Source organism: Pteropus alecto, unplaced genomic scaffold (assembly GCF_000325575.1).
Source record: "Pteropus alecto unplaced genomic scaffold, ASM32557v1 scaffold1027, whole genome shotgun sequence".
Lineage (NCBI taxonomy): Eukaryota > Metazoa > Chordata > Mammalia > Chiroptera > Pteropodidae > Pteropus > Pteropus alecto.
The window spans coordinates 148,825-162,507 of NW_006440128.1; the positions used below are offsets into that span (position 1 = coordinate 148,825).

The following is a 13,683-nucleotide window of genomic DNA, read 5'->3' on the forward strand; positions in this document are numbered from 1 at the left end:
CTTCCTGTGAATTGTCAAAGGGATTTATATAGGGACAGTCTTCCATTTTTCCAACTGATTCTTTAGCTAGTCAGTCAGTCAGTCAGTCAGTCAGTCAGTCAGTCCCCAAGGGTATTTATCATATTCTTAAAAGCTATTATTTCTAGAGGATTGAATAAAAAAGAAACTTTCACTTTGTATTTTATATTTCGTAATATTTGAATTTTTTAAAAACAGTTTTATCAAGATATCATAACTGCTTTAAAAACACTTTTTGTTTTAGATTACCTAACTTTTCCATTAAGCAACATTCTAGTCTATGACAGTCTGGAATTATCTCCGTACTCTATACTATGCACAGTAGATAATGAGTGGTTTTACTTAGGTTATAACATTTCTTTAATATATTTTCATGTTTATGAATCAAGTGACCCATAATGTTATGACCATTTAAGTCTTCAGGACCACTTATACATGTATATTGTTAAGGGGAAAAGAAAAGATTCTGTTCTAGCTTAAATTCTGAGCAGTAGCCTTCAGTAGGTGCTTTGACTGGATTGTGACAGTCATGCAGACCTGTTTAAATAAGTCAATTTCTTGTCCCTATGTAATTTTTAAAAATTATTTTTAAGTAAACAATTTTTGTTCATGGAAAATTTGGAAGATACTAAATCAATACAAAGAATAGAAAAATATAAAAATGCATAAAATTAGTCTAATTCTACCACACAGCTATAAATAGCATTAATATTTGTTGCATATTTTGCTTTCCAATGAACATGCACCTACTTGAATATATGTGTATATCATGGAGTCACACATACTGTTTTGTACCTTATTTCTTGATTTCAACATTTATAACCTTTTAACTATATTCAAGTGTGGCAGTTTTCATCCACTAGTCAATACTTGCCAATACATGATATATATATTTATCTAAAACAAGACCTGTGAAAGACTATTGCTTAGGGACTTGTTTTATAAGGGACTCGCCAGAATTTACTTTTAGATTTGAACACTTAAGTGCTTAGGATTTTGTTAATATTTTCTATTCTTTTCTAAAACATTCCTTTTTTTTTTTTTAACTTATTAAGATCAGTCCTTGAGACATTAAGTACAGGAGGGAGATTCATTATGCTTGAAACTTTTCCAACAAACGCTTTCACAAGTTCAGTACTGGCTTTACTTCTAGAAGAATGTTTTCAAAATATTGATTAACAGTCTAAATTATTTGCAAAGAGGGCAAAAACTAAGCATATTAATGGTTTGTTTTTAACTTTGTTTCAAAATATGAGGTATGTCTGAAGTTGAACAACACTGCCTTGGATTTGTATCGCTTTTTCCTCTAATCACTCTGCTGTTAGCTACAGGGACACTGTTTTGCTTCCTTGTATTCAGTGAGTAAGGTTTTCCAGTGCTGCCTCATTCCCTAATTGAAAGGTGATAAACTCTATATGCTGTATTATCTCTTCATGCCACCAGGTAATTGTTAAGTAGAAACAGACGATGTTATATGCTTCAGTCTGTTAAAACTGTGCTATGCTAAGGATTTCCAACTTTCTTATGTTACAAAAAGTTGTATATACATGAAAGTTAAAAGTATATGAAAAGTTGCATTATAATTTTAGCAAAATCATCTTTCTTCCCCATTAATTGTAAATAGGTCCTGCATGGTGATAATCTGCTTTTTTTCTTTTATGTTAAAGTATTTCTTCAATTTATTTGAATAGAATGCCTTTAAGAGGAGGATGCTGTTTGGTTAGGGGGGAGGCTAGAAGAAAAGCAAGTGTAGCATCAGTTTTTCGTTGTGTAGAAAAACTTAATCAGGTAGATTGGAAAATGGGTTTTGATTCCCTTTTATCTATCTACTGGGCAGCTGATGGTTTCTTTTTTTAATATATATATATTTAATTTTTCAATTACAGTTGGTATACTATATTATATTAGTTTCACCTTACGAAGTGATCTCCTGATAAATCTGGTACCCATCTGACACTATACATAGTTATTGCAATATTATTGACTATATTCCTTATTCTATACTTTACATTCCCATGACTATTCACCTTTTGCACCCATCCTTTCAACCACCTAGCAACCATGAAAATATTCTCTATCTATGAGTTCGTTTGTTTTGTTTAGTTCTTTTTTTTATGGTGAAGAAAATGTCTTTTAAGGTTATAGGCACAGAGAAAAATTGTCTCTTTTGTATTAAAGAACCTCTAAGTTGTTTCATCTTTCCCAGTTGATTAAGAGCTATGAGACTGGAAATGAGTAGAAGGTTGAAGCTGGGGTTCTCATCCAGCTGAGAGAATTCTCTGACACTTGATTATCCTCTCCAGCTTCTCTCTCCAAAGTATTAACTATCCTTTGCAAACATTTACTGATGAAATTATTTTCCAAATTAAACTAGTAGATATTTTGTATCCCTAAACCCCCATCCTACCATCTGTAGGTCTTTAAATGATTTTATAGAAGGTTTTTTTTTGGTGTTGTTGTTGTCATTTATCAGTTACCTGACTCATTCTGTCAGGGAAATACATATATTTGTGTATAGAAATATTACATCCCCCCCCCAACATTCTCTTTGTGAGCTATTTGGACTTTATTTTAATATGTACAGTCATGTGTCACTAAATGATGAAGATACATTCTGTCGCTAGGCGATTTTGTCATTGTGGGATCGTAGAGTGAATTTACACAAACCTAGGTGGTTTGACTTACTATACACCTAGGCCATGTGACATAGCTCATTGCTTCTAGGGTACAAGCCTGTACAGCCTGTTACTGTACAAAATAACACAAAATTAAATCAAGCACAAGAGAAAATGATGCAAGAAAATGACGTAAACACAAGATGTATGAGGCTGCTGCTGGCATAATACAGCATACTGTTTTACAGCAAACTTTAAAAAATACATATAAGTAGAAAGAGTATACTCTAATGATTAAACGTATAGTATAGAAAATACATAAACCAATAACAGTCATTTATTATCAAGTATTATGTACTGTACATAATTGTATGTGCTATATACTTTTATACGACTGGCAGTGCAGCAGGTTTATTTAAACCAACATCACCATAAACATTTGAATAATGCATTGCACTATGATGTCACAGTGTTGCAATGTCACTAGGTGATGGGAATTTTTCAGCTCCATTATAATCTTATGGGACCACTGTCGTATATGCAGTCCATTGTTGACCGCAATATCATTATATGGCATGTGACTGTATATACTGTTTTCTCCTCTTTGTGTTAATATCAAATGTTAGTTAGCCCTCTGGGGTAAGAACAAAATGTTAAATATCATGCTTTCAGTTTATAAGTAGTCTTAACCATTTTTGTTCATACATGTACTGATACTATCACTAGTACCTCCTCCCCAAAAGTAGATTGTGAATATTAACTTGAAGTTGAAAGTAGTTCTGTTAAACAGAAACAAAAGGCATACTCAGTAATAGGCCTAGGGATAAATCATTCTTTCCTTCATCCTTATAATGGTAGCAAAGGAGAAAATTAACTTCTTAGTAATACCAGCGAGTTGTGTGGTGATTAGTTACATGGATGTTTGTTTTACGACTTCCATTGAGGTATATAGATTTTAAAAAATTGAAGGGTTATTCTCATAATCATATGCAAGTGGTACTGAGTACAACTGAATAGAAATAAAAGCTCGGTTCTTCTTCAGAATCATAATATCATGCCCAGGACACCCTAGTGATGTTGAAATATAAGTAAGCAATATGAAATTATTGAAGGGCCTTATTTTACTGTTCTGAGTATTCAGATGTGAAGTAGTTTTCTCCTGCATTGTTCAAAATATGTTACTCCTTGATTGTAAACTGACTGCTTAACCTTCGTGGTGTATATATTTTGAAGATCATCACAAAACTAAGCAGTATATTCCTTGAGAGAGAATGAAAATATCTCTAGGATTCTACCTAGACCAGTGCCGTATTTGAATTTGGATAGAGCCTTGCATTATTTAAAGGAAATTATTCATTTTTCATTTCGATAGGAAAATAGGTGACTGCACCATTTGGGGCTGAGAGTGCCTGGATAGACCGATTGACTAGTTTCCTGTGGTCATACTTTTTCCCTTTCTCTGAGCTCGGCTCCTATCCTGACTGGGGGAGGTGGGGGGATGGAATAAGAGGTACAGGTAAAACCATTAAGAACATGACCCCTGCTTCTTGTATTTTCTTTTTTCTTTTAATTCAGATAAAATTTACATACAACATTGTAGAAGTTTAAGGTATACACCATGTTAATTTGATAGATTTACATACTGTAATATGATTACCACCGTAGCTTTAGCTAACACCTCCATCATGTCACACATTTGTATTTAGTGGTGAGGACATTTAAGATCCAGACTCTTAGCAATTTTGAAGTATGTGACGCAGTATTATTGATTGTAATTACTATACTGTATATTAGATCTTCATAACTTACTCATCTTCTAGTTGCAAAATTATATCCTTTAACAATAATCTCCCCAATTCTCACATTACCCCACCCCTGGTCACCACCATTCTACTGTTTTTATGCCTTCAGCTTTTTAAAATTCCACATGTGATATTATGCAATATTTCTCTTTCTCTGTCTGGCTTATCTCACTAAGCATAATGCGCTCAAGCTCTGTCCATGCTGTCGCAAGTGGCAGGATTTCCTTCTTTCTCATGGCTGAATAATGTTCCATTGTATATGTATACCACATCTTTATCCATTCATATGTTGGAAGACACTTAGGTTTTTTACATATCTTGGCTATTGTGAATAAATGCTGCAGTGAGCATGGGGTCCATTTATCATTTTGATGTCCCATTTTCATTTCCTTTGGCTATATACCCAGAAGTGAGATTGCTGAATCATATAGTAGATCTATTTTTAGTATTTTGAGGAACCTCTATACGGTTTTCCATAGTGGCTACATCAATTTACATTCCCGCCAACAGTGTACAAGCGTTCCCTTTTCTCCACATTCTCGCCAACACTTATTTCTTGTCTTTTTGATAGTAGCCATTCTAATAGATGTGAGGTGATACCTCATTGTGATTTTGATTTGCATTTTTCTGATGATTAATGATGTTGAGCACCTTTTCATGAGCCCGTTGGCCATTTTTATGTCTTCTTTGGAAAAAATGTCTATTAGTTTCTCTGCCTATTTTTTAATCTTGCCATTTTCTGATAGAGTTTGGAGTACTATTTCTTAGAGTCAGGCTCGGTTACTTTTCTGGGATTCTAATATCACTACTTCTAGTTAGACACTCATATATAGTCATTTCTTGTTTTTTCCTTTGGTATCTGGCTCATTATGAGCTACAGTGCCCAGGTGTAATGTGAAACAGTACTTGAGTTTTTTTTTTTAAAGGGGTTCTTTCTCATGTCACTGTACTTATAAATTTTGTCTGTCATTGCAGATTGAAATCGCAAAAGTTACACGTGTTCTTAGGAGAAAAAAGAGGAAATTTGTAAGTATTTGTCCTTTAAAAGCTCTAAACTTCTATTTTTATCAGCTTTTGGAGAAAATTTACTAGCCATACTAACAGACATTTTGACTCTTTTTATAGTAGAAAAAATTTCTATTAAAACGGCAGTATTTGGAAAAGTAATTGGTAAATATTTTACCCTGTGCAACTCCTAAAATTTAAACCATCTGTCACTTGGGCTTCCAGTCAAGATGGAGTAGGTAGATGCTGTGCTGGCTTCCTCTCATGACCACGTCAAAACTACAACTAAACTGTGGAACAACCATCATTGAGAATCACCTGAAGTCTAGCTGAACAGAAGTCCTGTAACTAAGGATATGCGGAAGAAGCCACCCTGAGACTGGTCGGGGCGGTGGATACGCAGAACAGGCTGGTCCAACACCCACATGTGGTGGTTGAGAGTCAGAAGGTATATCTCAGCTGTAGAGGTCCCCTCGAGGAGCGAGAGGTCTCAGCCCCACACCAGGCCACTCAGATTGGAAGAGAAGTCTCCACAACTTCTGGCTGTGAAAACCAGTGCAAATTGTGGCTAAGACAGAAGGCCGCTGGTGTTCCAGGAGTCCTTGTAAATGGCCCACACATGGACTTACCTGCTGACTAACTCACTCACTCTGAGCTCCAGCACTGAGGCAGCAGCTTGAAAGGTGCCAGAGACATAAAGGGAGGAACTGAATTGTCTGACTTCAGAGCGGGGGCTGGAGGAGCAAGTTTCTTTCAAACAGAAGTGCTGACAGAAGCCTTTGTTTCTTTGTTGAGCCCTCCTCTTACCCAGCATGCAGACACAGGCATGCCATATCTGTCTAGCTAATGCCATTTGCCCTGCACTGGTGATTCCCTGAGACCTCACACCACCCAACTTGTGGGCCCACCCAAGCTTCTTCCAGTTCCTTTTCCATACAAATGGCTTGTCTAGGCTCATGCTGTGGGCTTTCCTAAAATCTCTCAAAGGTTCACAAACCCCAAACAAGCAGCATCTGGCCTCAGTGTGCCCTATTACCTCTTGCTAAGGAGCTCCAAGCCCAGCACTAGTGGCAGTCAGCCTGTGTTCACAAATTAGCCTTTCCCACGTACCTCCAAGCCCAGCAAAAGTGACAACCATCTGCACATCACTTTGTAGCTTATACCAAGTGGTGCTGGACAGGGCACAAGCAGCTGCTGAACTTGGTCTGCAACAGCGCCCCTCCCAAGAAGTGCAAGAACCAACATACCCAGTGGCCAGCTTTAGACCACACCAGAGTACCACCCAATAACCTCCAGAAATGACACAGCCAAAGAAAAGACTGGGCAGGCACCAGAGCCCTGCGGAAGAGCTTGCTGCACCATAGGGTCAGACCCTTCATAACAGCTCTTCCACTGTATTCACAGCCAGTCCTTACAACCAATCAGCCCAAGGTTCAGTCCCTCCTATTTGATGTGCAAACAGCACCCAAAGATCAGCTACACCAGGAGAGCACATACAACCCATACAAGGGACATACATGGAGCACTGGGCTCAGTTGGCAAGGGAGATTGTGCCACTGGACCCCACAAGACACCTACTGCATAAGACCATTCTACTAAGACCGAGAAATATAGCAGGCCTACCTAACATGTAGAAACATACAAAGGAGTCAGCCAAAGTGGGGAGACAAAGAAATATGTCCCAAATGAAGAACGGAACAAAGCTCCAGAAAAAAAAAAAAAAAAAACACAAACAAACTAAACTAAACAAAATGGAGATGAGCAACCTACAAGATGCCAAGTTCAAAACAGTGGTTATACAGATGCTCAGTGATCTCAGAATTCCAACAAAAAGATAGGAAACATAAAAATGGAGAGAGAAAACATGAACAAGTCAAATGAAAAATACAAAAACTGAACTGAAGAATACTTTAGGAAGAATCAACAATAGATTCGATGAAGCAGAGGGTCAAATCAGTGATTTAGAAGAGAAAGTAGCAGAAAACACCCAATCGGAATAGCCACAATAAAAAAGAATCCAAAGAAATATGGATAATTTAAGGAGCCTCTGGGATAACATCAAGCATACCAACATACACATCATGTGAATACCAGAAGAAGAGACAGAGCAAGGAACTGAAAACCTATTTGAAACAATATGGAAATAATGATGGCTATCTTCTTTACCTTGGTGAAGGAAATAGACATACAACCCCAGGAAGCACAGGTAGTCCCAAAGAAAATGAACCCAAAGAGGCCCACACCAAGACACATCGTGATTAAAATGCTAAAGGTTAAAGACAAAGAGAAAAAAATCTTAAAAAGCAGCAAGAGAAAAGCAATCACTTACCTACAAGGTAGCTCCCATAAGACTGTCGGGATTTTTTCAGCAGAAACTTTGCAGGCCAGAAGAGATTTGTATGAAATATTCAAAGTGTTGAAAAGCAAGGACCTACAACCAAGATTACTCTCTCTACCCAGTGAAGTTACCATTTAGAATTGAAGGACAGATTAAGAGCTTCCTAGACAAGGAAAAGTTAAAAGAGTTCATTACCAAAAATCCAGTATTATAAGACATGTTAAAGGGACTTTTTTAAGAAAAAGAAGAAATAAAAAGATAAAAAAATATGAATAATAAAATATCACTACATATCAACAATTATTTAAATGTAAATGGGTAAATGGTTTAATCAAAAGATATAAGGTGGTTGAACAGATAAGAAAACAAGACCCTTACACATTGGTAGTTACAAAATAGTAATAGAGATGTAAAATATATAGCACAAGGAATATAGTCAATAATATGGTACTAACTATGTATGGTGTCAGATGGGTACTAGATTTATTCGGGTGATCACATCACGAGGTATATAAACATCTAATTACTAAGTTGTTCACCTAAAATGTATATTGTATATCAACAGCAATTGAATAATTAAAAACCATATTTTTTTAAAAAGAAAGATCACAAGACCCTTGCATATACTGCCTACAAGAGCTTCACTTCAAATTGAACGAAACACACAGACTGAAAGAGGATGGAAAAAGATATTTAATGAACGTGGAAATGAAAAAACAACTAGATAGCAATACTTATACCATATAAAGTAGACTTTAAAACAAAGGCTATAATAAGAGACAAAGAAGGACCCAGTAATCCCACTTCTGGGTATTTATCTAAAGAAACCCAGAACACTACTTTGAAGGGACATGTGCATCCATATGTTCATTTCAACATTATTTTTAATAGGCAAGATATGAAAGCACCCTGGTTGTCTTTCAATAGATGAATGAATAAAGAAGAGGTGGTATGTATATAGAATGAATATTACTCAACTATAAAGAAGAATGAAATCTTACTATATGTGACAACATGGTTGGACCTGGAAGATGTTATGCTAAATGAAATAAGTCAAAGAGAAAGACATATCATATGATTTAACTTATATGTAGAATCTAAAGAACAAAATAAACAAAGCAGAAACAAACTAATAGATACAGAGAATATTTTGATGGTTGCCAGATGGGAGGAGTTTGGGGAGTGGGTGAAAAAGGTGACAGGATTAAGAAATACAAATTGGTAGTTACAGAATAGTCATGGGGATGTAAGTTATAGCATAAGGAATATAGTCAGTAACATTGTAATAAGTATGTATGTATGATGTCAGATGGGTTTTAGATTTATTGGGGTGATCACTTTATAAGTTATAAATTTCTAATCACTTGTATATCTGAAACTAATATATTATTATATGTCAACCATAATTAAAAAAAATATTAAAAAGAAACCATCCATCACTAATTTATAAAAGGAAGAGTCATAATTAAAATCTAAATAAAATTTTTTTTGAGTAATACCGAAAAATGGAGTCACAGATTGGCATTCTAGTCTACTGAGGCTTACAGGCTATGATGTGTTTCTTTGGCAAGCTCTTTAGATTCCCTTTTCCTCAATTTCCTCATTTGTAAAATGGGCTTAATAGTAAGTGTCCAGTGAATGGCCGATTATTATTTTTGAAGTTAAATCTGTAGTAGTGTATACCTGCCACAGTAAATTGAAATTTATTTTGGACATGGTTCCATAGTGTAGCAGTTAGCACGTCTGCTTTACACGCAGAAGGTCCTGGGTTCACGCCCCAGTGGAGCCACGGTCCATGGTCTATGGCATGCCACCCTGAACAAGCCTGATGTCTGATCTCCGAAGCTAAGTAGGGTCAGGAGTGGTTAGTACTTGGATGGGTGACCACCAAGGAAGACCAGGTGCTGTAGGCATAAATAATTAATAATAAGAATAAAAATAAATTAAAAACAAGGACCCTTAAAAAAAAAAAAATTTATTTTGGTTAGTGTTTCTCAAACAGATTTAAATATATTTCTGATCTTTGAAAATTTACATATTAGCATTGTGCTTCACTGAGGCACCTATTGTAGACAATAATATAGAATAAAAGAAATGCAACAGAACACCTAATATTAGAATCATAATATTTGAGCCTTGGACCTTGAAATTTACCTTGTCTAATGGTTCCCAAACATTGATTTTCAGACTGCCGATGGTCAGTGAAAAGTTTTTACTGGTCAGTGTTGAAATGAGGAAAGTAAGGATGATAGGCCATGAGTTTTTTAAAGCTAAACTGTTTTTAATTTAAAGGAGTGCTTTTTATTATAAGATTTATCTTTCTAATTTTGGGGAGTTAAATATGTTCTGTATTTTAAGAAATAATAGTGATACTAAATGTTAGGGTTATTTTTTAATTAATTAATTAGTTAATTAATTTATTTATTTATAGACAAGGCAACCCTTGGTTGACCTCACAGATTGCAAGGCCTTGTCAGCTTACAATCCCTTATCTATCTATCTATCTATCTTTCTAATGCCTATAGCACCTGGTCTTCCTAGGTGGTCTCCCATCCAAGTACTAAGCAGGCCAACCCTGCTTAGCTTCCGAGATCAGACGGGATCGGGCTTGTTCAGGGTAGCATGGCTGTAGACTAGGGTTTGTTTTTTTTTTTAAATGTCCATACCTGGCAAAAAATTGCCAGCTATGTTATTTCCTTCATCATCCTATCTTTATAAAATTTTTATAGATTTGTGATATCTTAAAATCTGAATCCAACTTTCTCATTTTACAGATAAGAAAACAAGACTAGGAGTTATTAGTTTCAGGTCTCATAGCTCAGCAAGCTGCTGAAGCAGGACCAAAACCAGTATATAATGCTGCCTCTCTCATATTTCTGGCCTTCTGAGAATTGCTTTCATTATAATTTGTTATGAACTTGAAACAGATGATCTGGTATGTATGTCCTAGTAACTAGTTTTGAATTCCAAGTATAAAGAAATTGGAAAGACTTAATGTTCTTATAATGCTGAATGCTAAACTCTACTGATTAGCCTGCATTAGAAAAATCTTAAACATGGCCAAAGGTTTTTCATCAGCAGGCCAGAATTAGGTGTCTCTTAATTCAGCTACTTAGGCAACATGCTACCCCATGATTGACAAAGGAGGTATGATATCAATAAGGTTAGCATTTTCTTTGGGAAATGGACAATGGTGCCATTATGAGAGCAGTAGTTTTCAGGTTTCTAAAGTTAACTTATTTACCCACAGAGTCTGCTTCCTCTAGCTCGTGTTCGTTCTTGCCCTCGCCCTCGCTCGCGCGCGCGCGCGCGCGCTCTCTCTCTCTCTCTCTCTCTCTCTCTCTCTCTCTCTCTCTCTCTCTCTCGTCTCTGTCTCTCTTACACACACACACACACACCTTACATAGATAAACATTTATAGCAGTCGGTCTGCAAAAAACTACCAAGGTGAAGAGTAGGAGTTGCCAGAAGTATTAGCAGGAAAATCTGGCCAGTTGTGTTCAGGAGTTTACAGCTACTTCAGAGGGTCTGTGACTTCAGAGACTCCATTGGTATAACTTCGCCTTGGCTATCCCAAAATACACTTCAAAACCTTAGTGAAGTGTGCTTCGGCCAGGTAAACAAATGAATGTTGAGAGAAGAGAATGGAAAGTATCTCCCCATCCCTAGCATGGAGACATTACTTTTCCATGGCGTCTTGCATTTGGCTTCATGTGGCTTCCTTCTTAATTAAGAATTCTTTAATTTCTGAAACATCAGACACACCCATAATGAAACATTAAGAATAAAAATACATTTTGAATTAAATGCTGTATTTGGAATGTCCGTGCCTTTATTACAAGTGCTAATATCTCAGAGTCAACTGAATGGCTATAAAATTTCCATCTTCAACAGAATTATCAGTCTTTGAGTTCTCTTTTTAGTCTCACTTGTAAGGTGTATTTATACTGAAGTGCTGACTGAGGTTTTCTAAACCATGATAGTTTCACATTATGGTGGCTAGGTAGCTGACTCATTTGTTATAATGACTTATTGGGTCATTTTCTAAGAAATGTTTTAAGACTACATTATTGCATAATTTTTAACAGTATGAAGGACTTGGAAACATCTTTAGCACAGAACTAACCTGTTAAACTGGCTCCTCCTCTAACAAATGTAGAGGAGGAGGTCATATGGCAAAAAGATATATAGTTTCCAAAATTCTCTCTATAGCACAAAGATAATTCCTGTAGGAGGTATTACTGCTAGTGACAGATTTTCTTTGAACCTGCCCTCGTGGTTCGCATCCCACAGTTGTATTACTTTATTATAATACATAGGTAAGATTATAGGAGGTGGATATAGTGTGTACAACAGTCCCGCCTTATCCATGGGAAATACATTCAAAGACTTCCAGTGGATGCCTGAAACTGCATATAGTACCAAACCCTACATATACTGTGTTTTTTCCTATACATACATACCTATGATAAAGTATAATTTGTAAATTAGGCGCAGTAAAAGATTAGGTTATAATAACTAATAATAAAATAGAATAATTATAACAATAAAATGTGTTACTTGAACACAAGCACTGAAATACTGCGACAGTAGATCTGATAACTGATGTGGCTACTAAGTGACTAACAGGCAGGTAGTGTATCCAGCTTGGGGATGCTGGACAAAGGGATTTATTTTCAAAATTAAATTAAGACAATTAACTCCCAGCTTTAAAAGGTACATATTTAAAAATCAAATGTGCCGTGATCATTGAAAATGAGGTATTAGATGTATACAGAGCATGTGAAGTGCGTAGGCAGCAGTGTTGTCTCCGAGATCTCATTTCAACACAGAGATAGGATCCCAATTATGCCATCCTGTGACCTAGGAAAAAAAAAAACTATCTGACACGTGGGGATGTACCTAATTAAGGCATTATGGAAAGGAACTTGTGTTAGAGCATGAAAGAAAAACATGGCAGTAGAGGTTCTTTCTTTGCTGGGAAAAGCTGGGAAGAGACTGGCAAGATGGCAACTTCAGGAGTTAATCTCTCTCCAGGTGATAAAAAAACAGGTTTGGTTAATCTTGTGAAGATTAGAACAGTCATAGTTGTGAGATGCTTCCAGTCAGAAAAGCTAGGTACAAGTGCAGTGTGTTGGTATAGGGCATCTATATATTCATCCTCAGTTTTTGTTTTGCTTTTATTTCAGCTCTCAAATATATTTATTATAATTGGTTTAAACTTTGATTGTACAAGCTATTTCATATTCATTAGATTGGTCTACCAATTTGTGTAAGATGAGACTTAACATGGGGAGCAGAATGATATATATTCCATGTGATTACTCAGTCTTGCAGTCTGATTGCAAAAAATCCTGCTACCTGTTCTTTTTTTTAACCATATTACAGTCTTGTCTTTTTTTTAACTAACCGATATTTTTTACTGATGGCATATAATATTATATTAGTTTTATGTATATAACATAATGATTAGACATTTATATAACTTATAAAACCAATCACCCTGATAAATCTAGTGCCCATCTTACACTGTACATAGTTACTACAGTATTATAGACTATATAATTTTTTAAAATTTATTTTTAATACTGACATTGGTTAATGATTTCCAGTAAGTTTCAGCTGTACACTTTAACAGTAAGGCATATATATGTATATATTTTTTTTTACACTGTGTTTACCTCTCATAGTTAAATTTCTTTCTGTCACCACATATTTGCCCTCCTTTACCCCGTCTATCTTCTCCCTCTCCCAACCCCCTACTCTCTAGTAACTACTAGTCTGTATCAATGTCCATGAGTCTCTGTTTGTCCTACTCATTTGTTGCTTTTAGGTTTATGTCCCACATATAAGTGATATCATGTAATTTTCAACTTTTTCTGTCTAGCTTATTTCGCTTAGCTCA

At 35.8% G+C, this 13,683-nt stretch overlaps 1 protein-coding gene and 1 pseudogene across 2 annotated transcripts in view; one reads left to right on the forward strand and one right to left on the reverse strand.

Annotated features, from left to right (window-relative positions):
• LOC102887938 (long-chain-fatty-acid--CoA ligase 4) overlaps nt 1-13,683 on the forward strand; it is a 72,976-nt gene that overhangs the window by 31,176 nt on the left and 28,117 nt on the right. For both annotated transcript variants that reach the window (XM_025050426.1, XM_025050425.1), the window contains exon 2: nt 5,411-5,461. The gene's annotated coding sequence lies outside the window, so the exon portion shown is untranslated. The remainder of the gene's footprint in view (nt 1-5,410; nt 5,462-13,683) is intronic.
• On the reverse strand, nt 10,295-10,412 carry LOC112484016 (annotated as a pseudogene).